Source organism: Humulus lupulus, chromosome 8 (assembly GCF_963169125.1).
Source record: "Humulus lupulus chromosome 8, drHumLupu1.1, whole genome shotgun sequence".
Taxonomy (NCBI): domain Eukaryota; kingdom Viridiplantae; phylum Streptophyta; class Magnoliopsida; order Rosales; family Cannabaceae; genus Humulus; species Humulus lupulus.
In genome coordinates, this window is record NC_084800.1 from 156,752,179 (window position 1) to 156,770,483 (window position 18,305).

The 18,305-nt window shown below is 39.3% G+C and overlaps 1 non-coding gene across 1 annotated transcript; it reads right to left on the reverse strand.

Moving 5' to 3' along the window:
* Positions 1-15,552: 15,552 nt before the first annotated feature.
* Positions 15,553-15,659, reverse strand: LOC133799103 (small nucleolar RNA R71). The gene has a single exon (XR_009876306.1). It is a non-coding gene; the product is annotated as a small nucleolar RNA R71 (small nucleolar RNA).
* Between the last annotated feature and the right edge of the window lie 2,646 nt (positions 15,660-18,305).

Here is an 18,305-nt window from a genome sequence, read left to right on the forward strand (position 1 = left end):
TGGAGAGATTTGGAGATGTTTTGGGGCGCCAAGTCAGTGGGACCTGCAATGCATCGCCTCTTGCAGGCAAGGCGTCGTTGGTCCCATGAAGGACTACACGGGCAATGCAGACCTGCTTCCAGGAGATGCATCGCCTAGGTGCAGGTGACATGTTGCCTAGGCAATTCGTAATGCCCTACTTCATTAGAGCTGTTACCATGTGATTTTAAAATGTGTCATTAGCTCGCTAGTCGAGGTTTTAGGTTGAAAAGTGTGATTAAATCAAAATAAAGACTCATTTAATGAAAGCCAGTTATAAAAGATTTGGACATTCATTAAACTCATAAAAGTGACACGTTAGGATCCCAAAATACTGTTTCAAAATGTATTTACAATTCAAAAGTTAAGGTACAGTCGACCTAAGTATCAAAATCAACTATTTACAGCATGTTCCTCCAAACAACCATGGTCGTGGCAGCCAGGTAGGCTGAACATGTACACGCCACTCCACGTTCTCCAACACATGGTTAGTTGGCCTTTCCTTTGCCCTTACCTACACCATAGAGCAGCCGTGAGCTGAGGTCCATCAAGAAAACTCAACACAAAGCATACGACAATTCAAACCAGTAATACAAAACTTAAACAGTTAGTAGATTATTCACATAACGGCCTATGCTGACCCAGGTGCTTTACCAGGCACTGGGTTCAAGGTTTTCACTGAGCAGGTGAGTACAGCACCCTTATAGGGTCTTGACCTAGCGGTCTGCATTCAACATGCTTAATGCTGATCCTGGTCTTTGCCGCTCCCGGTCTTTGTCATTCTCGGCCTTCGCCGATCATCCACAATCATACAAACAGGTTATAAAAAGTCATAAGAATTCACATAAGGCATTAAACACAGATAATCGGATCATGCCTTACTCTACGGGCACAAACAATTTTCTAACCTGTGTCCCGAGTTGACTATCTAGTGTGATCCCAAGAGCAATCCTCTAAAAATGAGCCTTGCCGATAAACCTAGTCACAACACATCAATAAATAAACATCCATCAAGCCCTAAACCAATTAAGAATTTTGGATTAACATTCTAGCCTTCGGGCCTTCAGATTCTACTAAATTGGGTAGTAGAATCCTTCCCGAGCCCTTAAATTTGGGTTCCCGAGCTTAAAACCCTGTTTTGGCTAAAATCTCCTTTTTGAGTGGCGGCCCAGCCCCTAAGGGCCGCAGAGTGCTACAAGTTAGAGAACCTTGGGGCTCTCTTTCAGGGAACATGAGCCACAACACGCCCTGCCTGAGCCGCAATGCCTAGGCAAAGTCAGAGGCTCCCCAAGCCTCTTCGCACACACATGCTGCGGCGCCTGAAGAACAAGGTAGCAGCTCGAGCCCAAAACCCAAAAATTCCCATGCATTTTTACGAGCTAAACTCCCTAAAATTTACCAAATTCAAACCTTAAACCTAGAATTATGTCTAGAGTCCATATCAAAACACATCAGCAGTATTAATACCACAAAACTTATCTCATAAACCCATTCAAAACCCAAATCAGATTCTAAGTTTGAAGCTCAAGGAAGCTTCTAACTACAGCAGAAATCTTAATAATTTAGTACCAGAAATCCTTACCTCAATTGATAATTCGACCTAAGCTAACTCCAATCACTACAAGCTTCAAGTTCTTCCAATCTTCAGCTAATTCTCTCGAGAATTCATCCAAGTTTCCACATACACCAAAGGGGAGTGAGATAGAGAGATTAGTTGAGAGGGTTCTACTTCTTTCTGAGTGTTCTAAGGGGATAAGTCCAACCAAGTCTACCCCTAGCCCCAAAATGACCAATTTACCCCTAAGACCAATCCTAGCCACTTAATGCCTCCAAGGGAAATCTCATCATTTGCCACGTCTTGATAATTCCTCAATTATTCCTATAATTCCCCAAAGTACCGCGACATACTTAAATAACCGCTAAATCACTACGTGTTACCCGGTAATCCTGAACACGTGCTACATTCCCAAAATACCCCTAGGCTCACCCCGAGCCGGGTATTCGACCCCGTTGTGACTATTCTGCTCCCTAGAACTGTCTTGGATCATACATCACATATATATCTCCACAATACTGTGGTCTTAGTCATAACACACACATAATCACATTTATGCCCTCAACGGGCCAAAATTACAAATATGTCCCTATTAACAAAAATGGGCCTACATGCATATTAAATTCACATAAACATGTATTTCTAATCATATAATCATTTAATCCATGTAATAACATAATTAAATCAATTATTGCCCCCCCAACACGCTAATCAAGGTACTAAGCCTTATTAGTAGATTTGGGACGTTACATAATCTATACGGGATCGTACCGTGACGTGTTTTTTGCTCCAAAATTCAAATTAAAATGATATAATATCATTAGTTGAGTCTAATGAGGGTTTCTATACTGTTTTAGGGGGTGATTTGAGTTAATTGGTGGATTGATCACTCACCTCTCTCTCTTTCTCTAACTTTCAAGATTACTAGTTTTCTCCAAGATCTTCATCAAGAAAGCTTGACTTGCATGAATATTCAAGACTTGTGAATCCCAATCTCATTCCATTGTAGTAGCTTGAAGCAATCTCAAGGAGGAAGCTAGGAATATAGATTTTTGGACAACAGATCTTCATTTGTTTCAAGCCTTTGTCACATTTTGTGATTCACATAAAATCATAGACTTGTGAATTTATGTATCATGGTTCTTCAACAATTCTACCACTTGTTTCATTTGTCTTATGATCTTTGTATTATTCTTCCATTAGAGTATAGATTATCATTGTTTGATTCATTGAGTTGTAATTTATAAAACTGTGTTTATAACCTCAAATCTCAACAAAGTATATCGAGTAAACTTAGGAGTGTAAACAATCCTAGGGGTGCTTATGCTCCATTGTGAAATGTTATTATTTGGTCTGGTTAGCTACCATGACAATTGGCTAGGAGGTAAGTATACTGGTTAAACCTAGAGGTCTCAATGAGCTGGTGTGGATTCACCAACCCCCTTTTGTTTGAAATTATCATAGAGACTCAAGAGGAATTTTTGAATTAGATTCTAGTGTAAAGACTTGTGTCTCCATTGTGAATTGAGCTAAGTTTCCAGGGAATACTTTTGCCAACTCCCTAATTAACTTCTAGGGTCAATTTTATTATTGTATTATATATTCTTTTGCTTCTACTCTAGTCTGAATTTTATGAAGGATATTATGCTTCGTTGTTTCTGCTTAAGGTATTGTGATACCTCTAGGACACTTTGGAATTCTTGAGTTGTTTGATTAGGGCCCGGATTTATCTGGAACCCAAAGTGTTGTAAGTTATATTTTTGTGAGGACAATGACTAGGTCATTGGTTCCTATTGTTTGTTTCTGCTCTGTGCTACTAGACTTATTTACTGAGCGTTTCAGCTTACCTAGTTGCTCATGTTGTAGGTAAGGGCAAGGAAAAGGAGGGGCAGTGAAGGTCGGAGTTGGCCTGCGAAAGTGTACATGTGACTCGACCTATGGGGAGTCTGCACTTTCAAAATGAATATTTTAATTATGTTCAAACTATTTTGGGTATATCACAATGCTTTTAAGTTTTATTGTAAATATTTTTAGTGTGAGCTCACATTATAAGTTTTTTTTATTGTGATTTTTGAGACATTTTTAATCTTATAAATGATTTTAATTCTGCAAAATTAGTGTTAGTATTTTTCGGTCTTTACATGACAGGCGTCAGGCGATGCGTCGCCTACTAGTAGGCAATGCATTGCCTCCAGGGCATTGCCTAAACCCTAGGGATTTAGGCGATCCATCACCTCCAAGGTGGCAACGCAATACCACCTAGGCAGGTCAAACTTAAAAAAAATGACCTTAAACACCTCCAACTTCTCCAAAACTTTGTGAACATCCTTAGATACCTCATTGTATCACATTGGACCTAAAATCACAATTTTTAAATGCCTATAATAGAATGTCAAATTTCTCATCTTCACTATGTGAAATTATTTAGTGTTTTACACCTAGCTTGTGTAAGACTACTTGGAATTTGTACTTTAATCTGTTGACCCTCAAATTGGTCAATGACATGGAGTCAGATAAATGATTGAAAATGAGATGAAAACAAGAAGAAGAATCAAATGGAAAGAAAATGACACAAATGATTTATAGTTGTTCGACCCCAATTTGATGGTAATGACCTACGTCCACTTAGTGTTCTTATTGATATTGAATCCCAACACTGTGATCAATGAACTAGGGGTTCACGAGTTTCACAAGCCTTGGGAGGATTACAACTTCAGTGAAATAATCACACTACATTCTTCCTTTGAGTACAAAGAACAAAGTTATGGAGTCAAAAGTCCAAAAGTCCCTTCCTTGAGCCCTCTGATTCTTATTTATAGGCTCCAAAAGGTTACATGGGCTCATGGGCCTTAATTACAATTAAGACTTGCATATCAAGGTAATAAAGGAATATACAATTAATGCAAATATTACAAGATTGCATATCAACTGAGTAGCTTGCCTCTGAAGGGCCCTTGCTTTGTTTCTGTCCGTCGGCAATACCCCATGCGTCAAGTACTCAATGAAAGGTGCCATCCATGTATCTGTCGCTTGAATTACTAGAGAAGTTTCTTCTGTGCTTATGCTTGGTGTGGACAGCCGTTCAACAAGCACTATATTCAGCGTGTCTGCATCCTTTGCACTCGCTAACTTGGCCAAGGCATTAGCGTTTGAGTTCTGGTTGCGAGGTACTTACTGTAGAGTATATCTGTCAAACTGTGCCAACAAATCCTTTGCTTTGTTCAAGTAAGCAACCATCTTCAGCCCCCGGGCTTAATACTCTCTAGTAATCTGATTAACCACTAACTGGGAGTCACTATAGATTTCAAGTGACTTTATGTTCATGTCCCTGGCTAATCATAAACCTGTGAGCAGGGCTTCATATTCGGCTTCGTTATTTGATGCCGTGAAGTTGAATCTGATTGCGCAGTGGATGTCCTTCAGGCGTTATCAAAATCACTCCAGCTCTAGCGTGATGTTCATTAGAAGAACCGTTTGTAAACAACTTCCAAGAGGGAGTTTGGCTTTAAGGCTCAGGCTCTTCTGTCTGTTCACTGTTTGGAAGCCCAGCGAGCTTTGCAACAAAGTCGACTAGAGCTTGTCCCTTGATTGCTGCTCGTGGTAAGTACGAGATTTCAATCTGCCCAAGTTCGACTGCCCATTTCAATAATCAACCAGCGGCCTCTGGCTTCTGCAGAACTTGCCGTAGGGGCTGATCGGTTAATACTATGATGGGGGTGAGCTTGAAAGTATGGCCGCAACTTTCTGGAGGCTAAGATCAAGCAGTAAGCTAATTTTTTGATGGGAGGATATCGTAGCTCTGCTCCTATTAGCCTTTTGCTTACATAATATACAACTTTTGCATATTTTCCTCCTCTCTTACCAAGATAGCACTAGCAGCATATTCTGTGATCGCCAAATAGATGAACGAAGTTTCCTTTTCAACCAGCTTAGATAGAATCGGTGGCTGCAACATATGGGACATTAAAGCCCAGAAAGCCTATTCGCACTCCTCTGTCCACTCGAATTTCTTATTGCCTCTAAGTAAATTGAAAAATGGGATGCACTTGTTCGTCGATTTGGAGATAAATCTACTTAGAGTAGCAATTCTCTCAGTTAAAATTTGAACATCTTTTATCTTTGTTGGCGATTTCATATCGACTAGGGCATTGATATTTTTGGGATTAGCTTCAATACCTCGTGAGTTTACTATAAATCCCAAAAATTTCCCTAATCCAACTCCGAAGGAACACTTGAGGGGATTCAACTTCATCTGATACTTATTCAAGACGTTGAAGCACTGTTGCAAGTCCCCTATGTGTTCTTCTGCATTTTTTGACTTAACTAGCATGTCATCAACATATACCTCCATATTTGTACCGATCAGCTCCTTAAACATGTGATTGACTAGTCGCAGGTAAGTCGCACCAGCGTTTTTCAAACCGAAGGGCATTACTTTGTAACAATAAAGCCTTGTATCGGTCCGAAATCTAGTGTGATCCTCATCAGGTGGGTGCATAATGATCTGATTGTACCCAGAGTATGCATCCATAAATGATAGAATCTCGTGCCCCGAAGTGGCATCGACCAGCTAGTCGATCCTTGGGAGAGGAAACCAATCTTTCGGGCAGGCTTTATTAAGATCTGTGAAATCCATGCATGTTCTACATTTTCCATTCAGCTTGGGTACTAGTATGGGATTAGAGACCCACGATGGATAAAACGCTACCTTGATTAATCCGTTCTCCTTTAGCTTCTCGACTTCTTCTTTCAAAGCCTTCGATTTTTCTTTGTCGAGCAGCCTTCTTTTTTGTTGCACCGGTGGAAATATTTTATCTATATTCAGGACATGGCTGATAACTGCTAAGTCAATCCCAACCATGTCTTTATACGACCAGGTAAATACTTCCTAGTTCTTCTTCAAAAATTCCACCAGCTTTCATTTTGTTGTTGTCTCTAAGTTTTTATCGACTTTCACAACCCTGGTCGGATCTGCTTCATCGAGTTGGACCTCTTTGAGGTCCCCGATTGGTCCTACTTCATCAAAATTCCCAAAGCAAGGATCCAAATCCCTATCCTCACTTTTGGCAACACCCTATTTGGTGATGTGCTCACCGGATTGGGCTTGTATTTCATTGGCCGACTGCAACTCTTTTCTGGCATCTTCCCTCGATCCACCTCTCTTTGCCTTAGATATCGAGGAATTATAGCATTCCCTCGCTTCTCGTTGGTTTCCCAATACGCATCCTACCACCGCGTTAGTTGGGAACTTCATGGAAAGGTGCCAAACCGAGGTTACAACTTGCAGGTCGACCAAAATAGGCCTTCCAATTATAGCATTGTACGCGGAAGGACAATCAACTACTATAAAAGTAGTGAGTAATGTTCTGTTCACAGGCGCAGTTCCTGCTGTAACCGGAAGCCTAATCGACCCTGTTGGCACAAGCCCTTTGCCAGAAAAACCATAAATGGTTTGGTTGCACTGCTCCAGGTCCTTCATGGACAACTTCATCCTCTCCAGTGAAAATTTGTACAAGATGTTGACTGAGCTACCTGTGTTGACCAACACCCTTTTGAACATCATGTTGGCTATCTGGACGTCCACGACCAGGGGGTCTGAGTGAGGAAATCGGACATGCTGAGCATAAAACTCGGAGAAAGTTATTAGTTCTTCCTCTGTTCGAGCCTTCTTGGGTGTCCGTTCCTCCATATTCAGCATCTCAATGTCCTGGTCGTGGCGTAAGGTCCGATCGTATCACTCCCTTGCCTTCCTACTATCTCCTGCAAGGTGTGGACTGACACAGATGGTCAGCAACGTACCTGCCACAAGAGATGGCTGTAAAGGTGGTGAGCGTTGGCATACAGGCGCCTGCTCGTTGCCTCCTTGAGCCTCTCGCTGAGAAATTCCAGTGGCTCGTACGTATCTTCTCAGGTGTCCTTGTCTGATAAGGAATTCAATCTCGTCCTTCAGCTAGTTGCACTCATTAGTGTCATGACCATAGTCGTTGTGAAAATGACAAAGTTTTGTTGTATCTCTCTTGGAGATATCCTTCCTTATAGGCGTTGGTCGCTTGTAAGGGACATTGGTGCTGGTTGCCTAGTAAACCTCTGCTCTGCTCTCGACAAGGGTCGTGTAGTTGGCGAACCTTGGCTCGTACCTATTGCCTTTAGGGCACTTATTTTCGGACGTTGATGGTTCAGCGTTTCCCCTTTTTTCCACCATTTTTACCGTTCTCATTGCCTTTGCTATTGCCATTGGGTTTATCTGACCCATTGGCGGCTTTAGCGGGATCTTCTTTTGGTCCCTTGTCTTTCGCAGGCGATTTCCCCTCGTTGGTAATCGCGTCCTCGAGCTTAATGTATCGATCTGCTCGATCAAGAAACTCCTGGGTACTCTTCACCCCATTCTTTTTTAAGCTATTCCAGAGGGGAGAATGGCGCCTTACTCCAGCAGTAAGGGCCATCATTTTCCCTTCATCTCCGATAGTTTTAGCCCCAGCAGCTGCTCGCATGAAGCACTGGACATACTCCTTTAAGGATTCTCCCTCCTTCTGGCATATCTCGACCAGCTGATTGGCCTCAGTCGGGTGCACACGACCAGCATAGAATTGTTTGTAGAATTCCCTCACGAACATTTCCCATGATACTATGCTGGTAGGAGGGAAAGATCCTACAACGAGCATCATCCGACACCTTCTAGATGTCCATTTGTATCTCGAACTTAATGACATGAGATACTGGGTCCTCATACCCATCAAAATTTGGTAATACTGGCATCTTGAATTTGCTGGGGGTTTCCGCCATTGTTATCCTTTGTATGAATGGAGTGCCTTTTTTTCCAATAATACTTGATGTGGGATGTTTGGTTTCCTACCAGCTATTGGACAGCTTGGTTTAATGCATCGATTTGGGCCTGCACGACGTCTAGGATCGCTGGGGCAACTAGAGTTGGATGGGCATTCTCATCGTGCCTTTTGCATCTGTCGTTGAGCACGTCCCTTAAGTCATCATCTCTGTGTTGTTGCTTGCTGGCGCCCAACCGATCAAAGATGTTAGGTTGCCTAGGCTGTCCCCCAACATTCTGGCTCGTAGGCCTATTGTCTCTTGGTGGGGGATTCCCTTCTCCACCTCTTTCTACTCGCTCTTGACCAGCGTTCCTTCTGCTGGAGTCTACTTCATTATAGTCATGGTCGTCCCTGAACTGCGACTGACTATGGCAGACCGGCTAGTCATGCTGTTCCCCCCACGAGTTGGCATCTCCCGAGCGTTAGGTGGAGGCCTGTGTTGGTCAGTATGTCCCCGAGCATTATCATGTCGTGGGGGTCCCATGACCGCAAAGCCTGACTAAGTGTACCTTCTGTTAGCAAAAGGATGTTGCCCCCTGATCGGTGGATTTGTCTCATCAGCCATTGGGCGTTTAGGGCTTCGGGGAGGCTGCCCGACCCTATTCTGCCTGTGACGGTGGGGATTATCTCGACCAGCGCGAGAAGGTGGTTGCTGCTCAGAATCCTAAATTGGGATATCCTGTTGAGCAATAGGTGGTTGCTCTGGCCTTTGAGGACTCACCGCCTGAAGCGGAGGACTTGGGTTTGGGGCCCGTTGAGGAGGTGGGTTTGGTGGCTGATCCGGTTAAGAAGCCGATGTAGCTTGCCCCGAGCCAACTGAATGGCTGCTTTTAGAGCGGCAGTGGCATCTCTCTGCCGGCGGTCCATGTTTTCCTGCCGCTCATTCAGCTCTTGGTGTTGACGTTCGATTTCCCTCTGTGCAACTCCAACGTCTCAACCGCATTCTATTGATTGGCCTTCACATTGGCCAACTCCTCTTGTAACACACTCAGTGTTGTCCTCAGGGTTTCTGAATCCATTTCTTCCTCTTCAAAGTCCAATTTTGGCTCATCTTCAGCCACATTTGGTGGAGGAGGCTAGGTGGTTGCAGCATCGGAAGTCTGTCCCGTCTTTTTGGATGTCTTCGCCATTTGATCTTCTTGAAGTGATTTATCAATCTCTCAATGAAAGCACCAGAATGTTGACCTTCAAATTGGTCAATGACATAGAGTTAGATAAATGATTGAAAATGAGATGAAAACAAGAAGAAGAATCAAATGGAAAGCAAACGACACAAACGATTTATAGTGGTTCAACCCCAATTGGATGGTAATGACCTACGTCCACTTAGTGTTATTATTGATATTGAATCCCAACACTGTGATCAATGAACTAGGGGTTCACGAGTTTCACAAGCCTTGGGAGGATTACAACTTCAGTTAAATAAGCACACTATATTCTTCTCTTTGAGTACAAAGAACAAAGTTATGGAGTCAAAAGTCCAAAAGTCCCTTCCTTGAGCCCTCTGATTCTTATTTATAGGCTTCAGAAGGTTACATGGGCTCATGGGCCTTAATTACAATTAAGACTTGCGTATCAAGGTAATAAAGGAATATACAATTAAAGAAAATATTACAAGATTGCATATCAAAAAGAAATGAACGAAAGTATGCGACCAGACTGGTCGCACCTAAGCATGAGGCTTGATTAATCGATAACTCTCTGGTCGATGGTCGAACAGGACTCATTCACTTAAAGTTTCCACGTGCCTGACACGTCATCATGAGCCATTTTAGGGTAAACATAATCAATCCTAACATTCCCCTACTTGGTTAAATACAAACCTCTTCCTATATCTCAAAACAATATTAGTGCCTAAAATAAAAAGCCTTTCCACTTGAAAACTTTACCTTAGTGAAAATACTACAAAGTCTTATCGAAATCATTGATTGCTTAAACGTTTGAACCAAGTATTTATTATGATACAACTGGTGATACCCCACACACCAATACTTGATCATTCATTCTCCCACTTTTCTTGCTTAGATCTAATATGGCTATATGCTTATCCTTTCATGAACATTTTGAGGGAGAAACTCCAACTCCCATGAAAGGCGGCACCACCTCTAAGTTCACATAAGTGAAGTTCTTACATCATCTTTGCTACTTTTATAGATTATTTTTGCACTCAACTGAACTTTATTAAAAACCCTTAGTTTAACTCTCACTCAATAGAATCCAAGACTATTCATCTTGGATGGAACTAACTATTATTTTTGTGTTGAAACTATCCACTTATCAATGATTTGTTCTTACCCATTGATCTTTTTCCTTTGATATTAACAAGGATGGAGTTTGGTTGCCATCATTGGTGAAGTTCTTGTTCTAAGTGGACCTTACTAACCTTCTCACAAGAGGTTTTGCAAATAGATATGCTAAGTTCTCACTAGTCTTAACATATGAGATTGATATAATTCCATCTTGAATCAATTGTCTCACATATTCATGTCTTAAACTTATATGTCTAGACTTGTCACTGTACACACTATTATATGCTCTAGCAAGAGTAGCTTGACTATCATAATGTATTGGGATTGTTGATATCATACCCACGGTAAAAGGGATATCCAACATGAGATCCCTAAGCCATTCGACCTGTTTAGCGGTTGGCGCTAGAGCTATAAACTCTGCTTCCATGGTTGAGTGTGAAATACAAGTTTGTTTCTTGGAACCCCAAGAGATAGTACCTCCTCCAAGAGTAAACACCCGACCAGTGGTGGAGAGATTGTCTCCCACTCCTGGTATCCAAGTAGCGTTGAAATATCCTTCAAATATCCTAGGAAAATTTGAGTAGTGAAGATTATATTCTTTGGTACACTTAAGGTATCCTAGAATCCTTTCAATAGCTCTCCAACGTTTGATACTTGGATTGCTAGCAAACCTACTAAGTTTACTATCCACATATGAATGTTCGCTCTAGTACAATGAGCATCGTACATTAGGCTCCCTATTGCACTTAGATATTCCAATTGAGCCACTGCCCTTTCTTCATACTTTTCAACCTTAATGTTTGAATCTAATGGTGTATTTGCCTCTTTGATTTTAAAATGATTAAATTTCTCAAGTACTTTCTCGACAGAATGGATTTGACTTCAAATAAAACTCCCACTATTTCTTCTAACTCTGAAACCTAAAATGGTATCGACCTCTCCAAGGTCCTTCATCTTAAATTTAGAAGATAGAAACTTCTTTGTTTCTATTATTTCTCTCATGTCATTACTCAAAATTAACATATCATCTACATAAAGATACACTAATATGACATAGTCATCACATGTCTTAGCATATAAGCGCTTGTCTGCATTTTCGTGTCTAAATCCATTCGAAACAATGACTTTATCAAACTTCTTAGGCCATTGTTTTGGAGCTTTCTTTAAACCTTATAATGATTTGACAAGTCTACACACTTTATGTTAATTTCCTTGAAGAATAAAACCCTCTAGTTGTTCCATATAGACCTCCTCATCAAGATCTCCATCTAAGAATGTTGTTTTGACATCTATTTGGTGAACATAAATGTTATATATAGGTGATATGACGAATGCAAATCTAATAGAAGTGGTTCTTGCTATGGGTGCAAATGTGTCAAAGTATTATATTCCTTCCTTTTGTTTGAATTCCTTGGCTACTAATCTAGCCTGAAAGGTTTGTATGGTGCCATAGGTATCGTATTTTCTTTTAATTACCCATTTTCACCCAAATGGTTTAGTCTCTTATGGAAGGTCAATCAATCCCCAAGTGTGGTTACACATAATTGAATCCATTTCATCATTTATTGCCTCCTTCCAAAAAGTAGAGCCTCTTGAGGACATAACTTATTTGAAAGTTTTGGGATCATTTTCTATTTGAAGTACTATTGGATATTTCCATGTAACTTTCTCATTATTTCCTTCTACAAGATATAGTGTCAATACTTTAGAGCACTTCTCACTTGATCCCAAATCTTTGAGCATTTGGCTTCTTCTAGGAAATAATGGTTGCTAACTAACCATTGTAGGAGTCTCCTCTTGAGGCTTCTAATTTGAATATGTTCTTTTGATTTATTGTTATAACATTATATGTTCTCAATGAACTCAAGCTCTCTTGATTCAATTATCACATTAGACTGTAAATCTAACAATTTATCAGCTTTGCTCTTTGAGGCATAGCCCACAAATGCACATCTTATAGCCCTTGAACCCAACTTGGTCCTTTTAGGGTTCGTGTTCTTGCAATAAGCTAGACATACCCAACACTTTAAGATAACCAATATTTGGTTTCCTTACTTTCCATAACTCATATTGAGATATATTGTTTTTCTTCATGGGAATACGATTCAAAATATGACATGCAGATAACAAGGCTTCACCCCACAATTTAAAACTTAATTTTGAATGTAATAGCATAGCATTAATCATTTCAAGAAATGTTCTATTTTTCCTTTTTGCTATACCATTTTGGTGTGGAGTATATGGGGCAGTACATTAATGTATTATTCTATGCTCTTCACAAAACAAGTTGAAATCATTTGAAAAATATTCACCACCCCTATCATTTCTAAGCACATTTATTTCTCTTTCTAATTGATTTTCAACTTCTACTTTATAAGCTTTAAACATACTAAATGCTTCATCTTTGTTCTTAAGAAAATATACAAATGTGAACCTAGAGGAATCATCTATGAAAGTAATAAAATATCTATTTCCTCCTCTAGTCAACATGCCATTTAATTCACATAAATCATTATGTATCAAATCTAACAAGTTAGAATTTCTATCTACACTTGGAAAAAGTTTCTTAACCATTTTAGATTTTACACATATTTCACACTTATCATGTTCAACCTTTTCACAATTAATCAATCCACATTTAATTGTCCTTTTAATTGTGCTAAATCATATATGTGCAAGTCTAACATGCCAAAAAGTAATATAATTTGAGTCAAGCATATAATAAGGAGAATTTGAAGGTTTATTGTTCAAATCATCAATTGAGATAAAAAGTGTAAACATGCGATCAGAAGCATATCCCCTCCCCACAAAAACATTCCCATTTGTGATAAACGAGTTTTAGGCTCGTTTATGGTCTAGTTTTTAGGGTGTTTTTCATTAGTTTAGGATTATTTTATTTTGGAATTATGTTCGTTTGTTCATGTTTCAAGTTTTCCATGCTAAATTGGTAAAAGGAGTGAAAAGGAGGGAAAGTGGAACAAAATCAGGTTTTTCGGGATTGATATGTGCAATTTTGGGTGCTGTTAATAGTGATATAGCGCTATCGAGGGAACGTCGTAGCGCTACAAAGGACTTCGATGCATAAACGCTTCTAACTTTAGCGCCACAGTGCTATAAATGCAGCACCACAGCACTATCATGAACAATTAAGCAGCGCTATAGCGCTACAACAAGAGCGCTACAGCGCTAGCAAGCAAATTTTCCAGGTGTTTTGGCTCTGACTTTATTGCTACAGCGCTAGTACACTAAATTTTGAGGAATTTTTCCACTGACAATAGCGGTACAGCTATAGCGCTGGTGATGCGTATTTCAGAATTTAGACGACTTTTTGAAGGGTAATCTGGTCTTTTCACTTAGGAACTTTGGAGGGCTATTTAAGGAACATGATGCTGCGAATTTAGAAGGATTGGAAGTTTTATAAACCCTAGATAAAAAGAGGTTGTTGTAATTATTTTCTCTGTTTTGTTTTCATCTGAATTCTGAGGTTAATCTTATGAACAATTATTTGCAGTTTATTTTCATCATGGAATTTATGAACTAATTTCTTTTATCTAGGAATTAATGTAGTCACTGAGATTTCTATTTAATTTTATTATGATATTTTATTGATACTTCTTCTCTATTCTAATCTATATGATGTGTGTTTAATGCTAGTAAATACTTGATCACTATTTGCTTGATTTAATGGTTTTGATTCAAAATTCGAAAGATGAGAATTGAATATGCTATCATTGTATAGACATAGGGTGCATATTGGATGAAAGTACCTATATGACTTGTGTAGTAACTAGGTTTCCATGTTTAATGCCTTTTATATGTTTAAGTTTATCACAGAAATGTAGAAAACCTGCATATAGATTGAGATCTTATATCTTGAAAAAGTATAGAAATCAATTATATTAACCTGCTATTAGAATAGAAAGAAGAGATTTAGAATTGATTATTAAAATTCATAGAATGAACAGTTGATGAAATTAATTCCTAGGTTGTTTTTATTATTGAATCTTAAGTAGTGATTCATTGCTTTGTTCCAGTTCTTAAATTTTGGTTCATAGTTTATAGGATTTCTTTTATTTTTAATTGTTCACTTAAATTTTAATTAACCAAATAGAATTTGAAAATCAATTAGTGGTACTTGGGAGATAGTCTTTGTGGGACGATATATGTTCTTACGGAATTTACTACTTGACACGACTACTTATACTTGCGTACAGAAATTATAGATCAAGTTTTTGGCGCCGTTGCCGGGGACTTATATTCCAATATCACAGTTATTGTTATTTGTTCTGATTTGGTTATTTTATTTTATTTAATTTATGTTAACATTTATTTGGATCAAGGTTCTATTGTGTTTCAGGACTTGGTGGTATATGCGAAGCAATAGACACAAGGAGATTATACCAATCTATCTAGAAATTGAAAGAACGTGTAGATAGAACAGGAAAACAAAGAGGAGATTGGAGTTTACCATGGCTAATAATTTGGGAAATGGTACTAATATTGGTCAAGGGGCTGCAGAAATTCCAAGGGAGCAAGGAGCAAGAACATTAAGAGATTATGTACTTCCTACTATTACAAGAGTGCATTCATGCATTAGACCTCCAACCATTGCTGCCAAAATTTTTGAGATTAAGCTAGCCATCCTTCAGATGGTTCAAACAACTGTTCAGTTTGGAGGTATGCCAACGGAGGAACCCAATTTACACATAGCTAATTTTCTAGAGTTATGTGCAACGTTCAAATGAATGGGGTGAGTGATGATGCTATAAGACTAAGGCTATTCCCATTTTCACTGAGGGATAGGGCAAAGAGTTGGCGGATATCTTTACAGGAGAATTCTATCACTACATGGGAGGAGTTAGCTCAGAAATTCCGTGCCAAATTCTTTCCTCCAGCGAAGGCTGCAAAGTTGAGGGGAGAAATTAATAATTTTTATCACTTGGATGGAGAGTCACTGTATGATTCTTGGGAGCGCTTTAAGGAGTTGTTAAGGAAGTGTCCACATCATGGAATAGAAAAGTGGATGCTGGTGCATAATTTTTCTAATGGGTTGAATGGAACCACGAGGACGATTATAGATGTTGCGGCAGGAGGTGCCTTTATGAGTAAGAGTGCTAATGAGGCATATGAGCTATTAGAGGAGATGGAGATGAATAATTACCAATGGCTGATCGCAAAAATGTAACACGCAAGTATACGTGATCTAATCAAGTAATATATGATAAGTTAAGTGTCGATCCCACGAAGACTAATATTAATCACCAACAATTAATCTCTAATTCTAATTGATTTGCTTAATACTTTCAGATTACAATTAAAATACTTACTGCTAAAAATTAGGAAACTACTAACACTTAAATAAATGCAATAATACGAGTTGATTTAATTTAATAGATGCAAAAGTTAGGGCTTTAGTTTCATCAACTTTCCACTTATGATTTCTACTCAATTCTCAAGATATCTTAATTCTGTTGTAGTAGCAGATTATAATTATATATTATAGTCTTATTAGGATCTATAATTCTCTACAATATACTATGCCCTACATCTCTGTGGTAATCAATATATTGCAGGCTTTAAGCACATAATCCCTAACTACACAACTCATAAAAGTACTTTCGTCTAATATGAAATTGTGATTATTTAACTATAGCATAATTATCCTTTTCTTTTTAGAGATTAGGTTAAAATCATATGGACATGTAAATGACGATCAAACATTCACAAGCATTAAGTGTACGATAAATAATCCACAGCAGAAGAAAGAAATTCAGAAAAATTTCATTAAGAAGTCATAGTTTCAAGAAGAATCCACTAAAACCCTAATAAAAAGATTAGTTCAGAGCAGACATACTAACATCAATCAAATTAAATATAAACATAAACATGAGTAGATAGATTACAGAAGAGAATAAGAATTCAAACTTTAGGTCTCAATGTTTTTCTTCTGCCTCCAATGACTTGTTTCTCTCTAATTCTGCATAAATCCCAAATTAACTCTAAAAACGTCCTTTTAAACCAAAACCCTAAAAAAAATAACAAAGACGAAATTCTCGTGCAGCCACACGCGCCGCGGCCCTTGCATTCGGGCGCCGCGGCGCGTATCCTCTATCCCGCGGACCCTCTCTGACTTCAGCAAGCGCCGCGGCGCGTCCCCCAGGCGCCGCGGCCCTTCAAAATTCCAGGATTTAGGCACTCTCTGTTTCTCCCTTGCGCCGCAGCTCTCCATTCAAGCGCCGCGGCCCCTAAAATTCTTCCAAAATCTCAATTCCAAACTGCAATTCCACCAATTCTCTCCGCGAATGAGTCTTCAGCTCCCTTCTTATCAACTTTTAGCACAAATTGCTCAATTTCAACTGATTTTTCAATCATTTGCCAAACTTCACGATTTCCTCTCCTATTTCCTGAAAACGTACCCAAACAAGCGTAATACCGCAACACACTCCACCAAAAATGACTCAAACTTATCCTAAACACATGTTAAAACTAAGCTAAAAACAGACTCATCAATGGCCTACTGAATGGGGACAACCAAAGAAGATGGCTGGAATGATGGAATTGGATGCTATATCCATGCTTACAGCTCAAGTAGCGGCCTTGGCAAAGCAACTACAAAAGACTACACTCCCATCTCAAGCTATGCAAGTTCAAAACCTTTGTGAAGTGTGTGGTACAAACCATCAACCCAACCAATGCCCTGCTATAGATATGAATAACGTGCCCATGGAAGAAGTACAAGCTATAGGGAATTATCCGAGACAACCTAATAACCCCAATTCCATGACCTATACCCCAGCTTGGAAGAATCATCCAAATTTTTCATGGTCTAACAACCAAAACACTCTCCAACCTTATCCTCCACCTCAGCCACCATATCAACCTACCCAAAATAGGCCACCATATCCACAGCAATATGCACACCAAAATCCTCCACCTGGCTATTATCAACCACAAAATAGACCACCTCACCAAATGCCAATGAAATCAGTTGAACCCCAACCTGATGTACTTAACCAATTCATGACTGAAACCAGGGCGTCCATAAGAAGTTTGGAGACTCAAATAGGGAAATTGGCTACTTTAATGTTGAATAGAGCTCAAGGAAATTTGCCTAGCACTACAGAAGTTAATCCTAAAGAACAATGTCAAGTTATTACTTTGAGGAGTGGAACGAGGTATGAAAGGCCAAAGAGGAATCAGTTGGAAGAGGAAGAAGGTCAGAAGGGAAATACTCAAGGTAAAGAGGATCATAAGTTTAATGATGAAAGGTTACTGAGGACCTTAAGAAAGAAGAGGAGACCCCACCAGTGAGCATTGACCACCATGTTAGAATTCCATATCCACAAAGGCTTCGCAAGCATAATTTCGATAAGCAGTTTGCAAAGTTTTTAGAGGTGTTCAAGAAGCTACATATTAATATACTGTTCGCAGAAGCATTAGAGCAGATGCCCAGCTATGTAAAGTTTATGAAGGAGATTCTCTCTAATAAGAGAAAGATGGGTGACTACGAAATAGTGGCATTAACGAAAGAATGTAGTGCGATTTTGCAAAGGAAACTTTCTCAAAAGTTACGAGATCCTGAGAGTTTTACTATTCCATGCACGATTGGGGAGTTTGAATGTAAGCATGCACTTTGTGATTTGGGGGCGACTATTAATT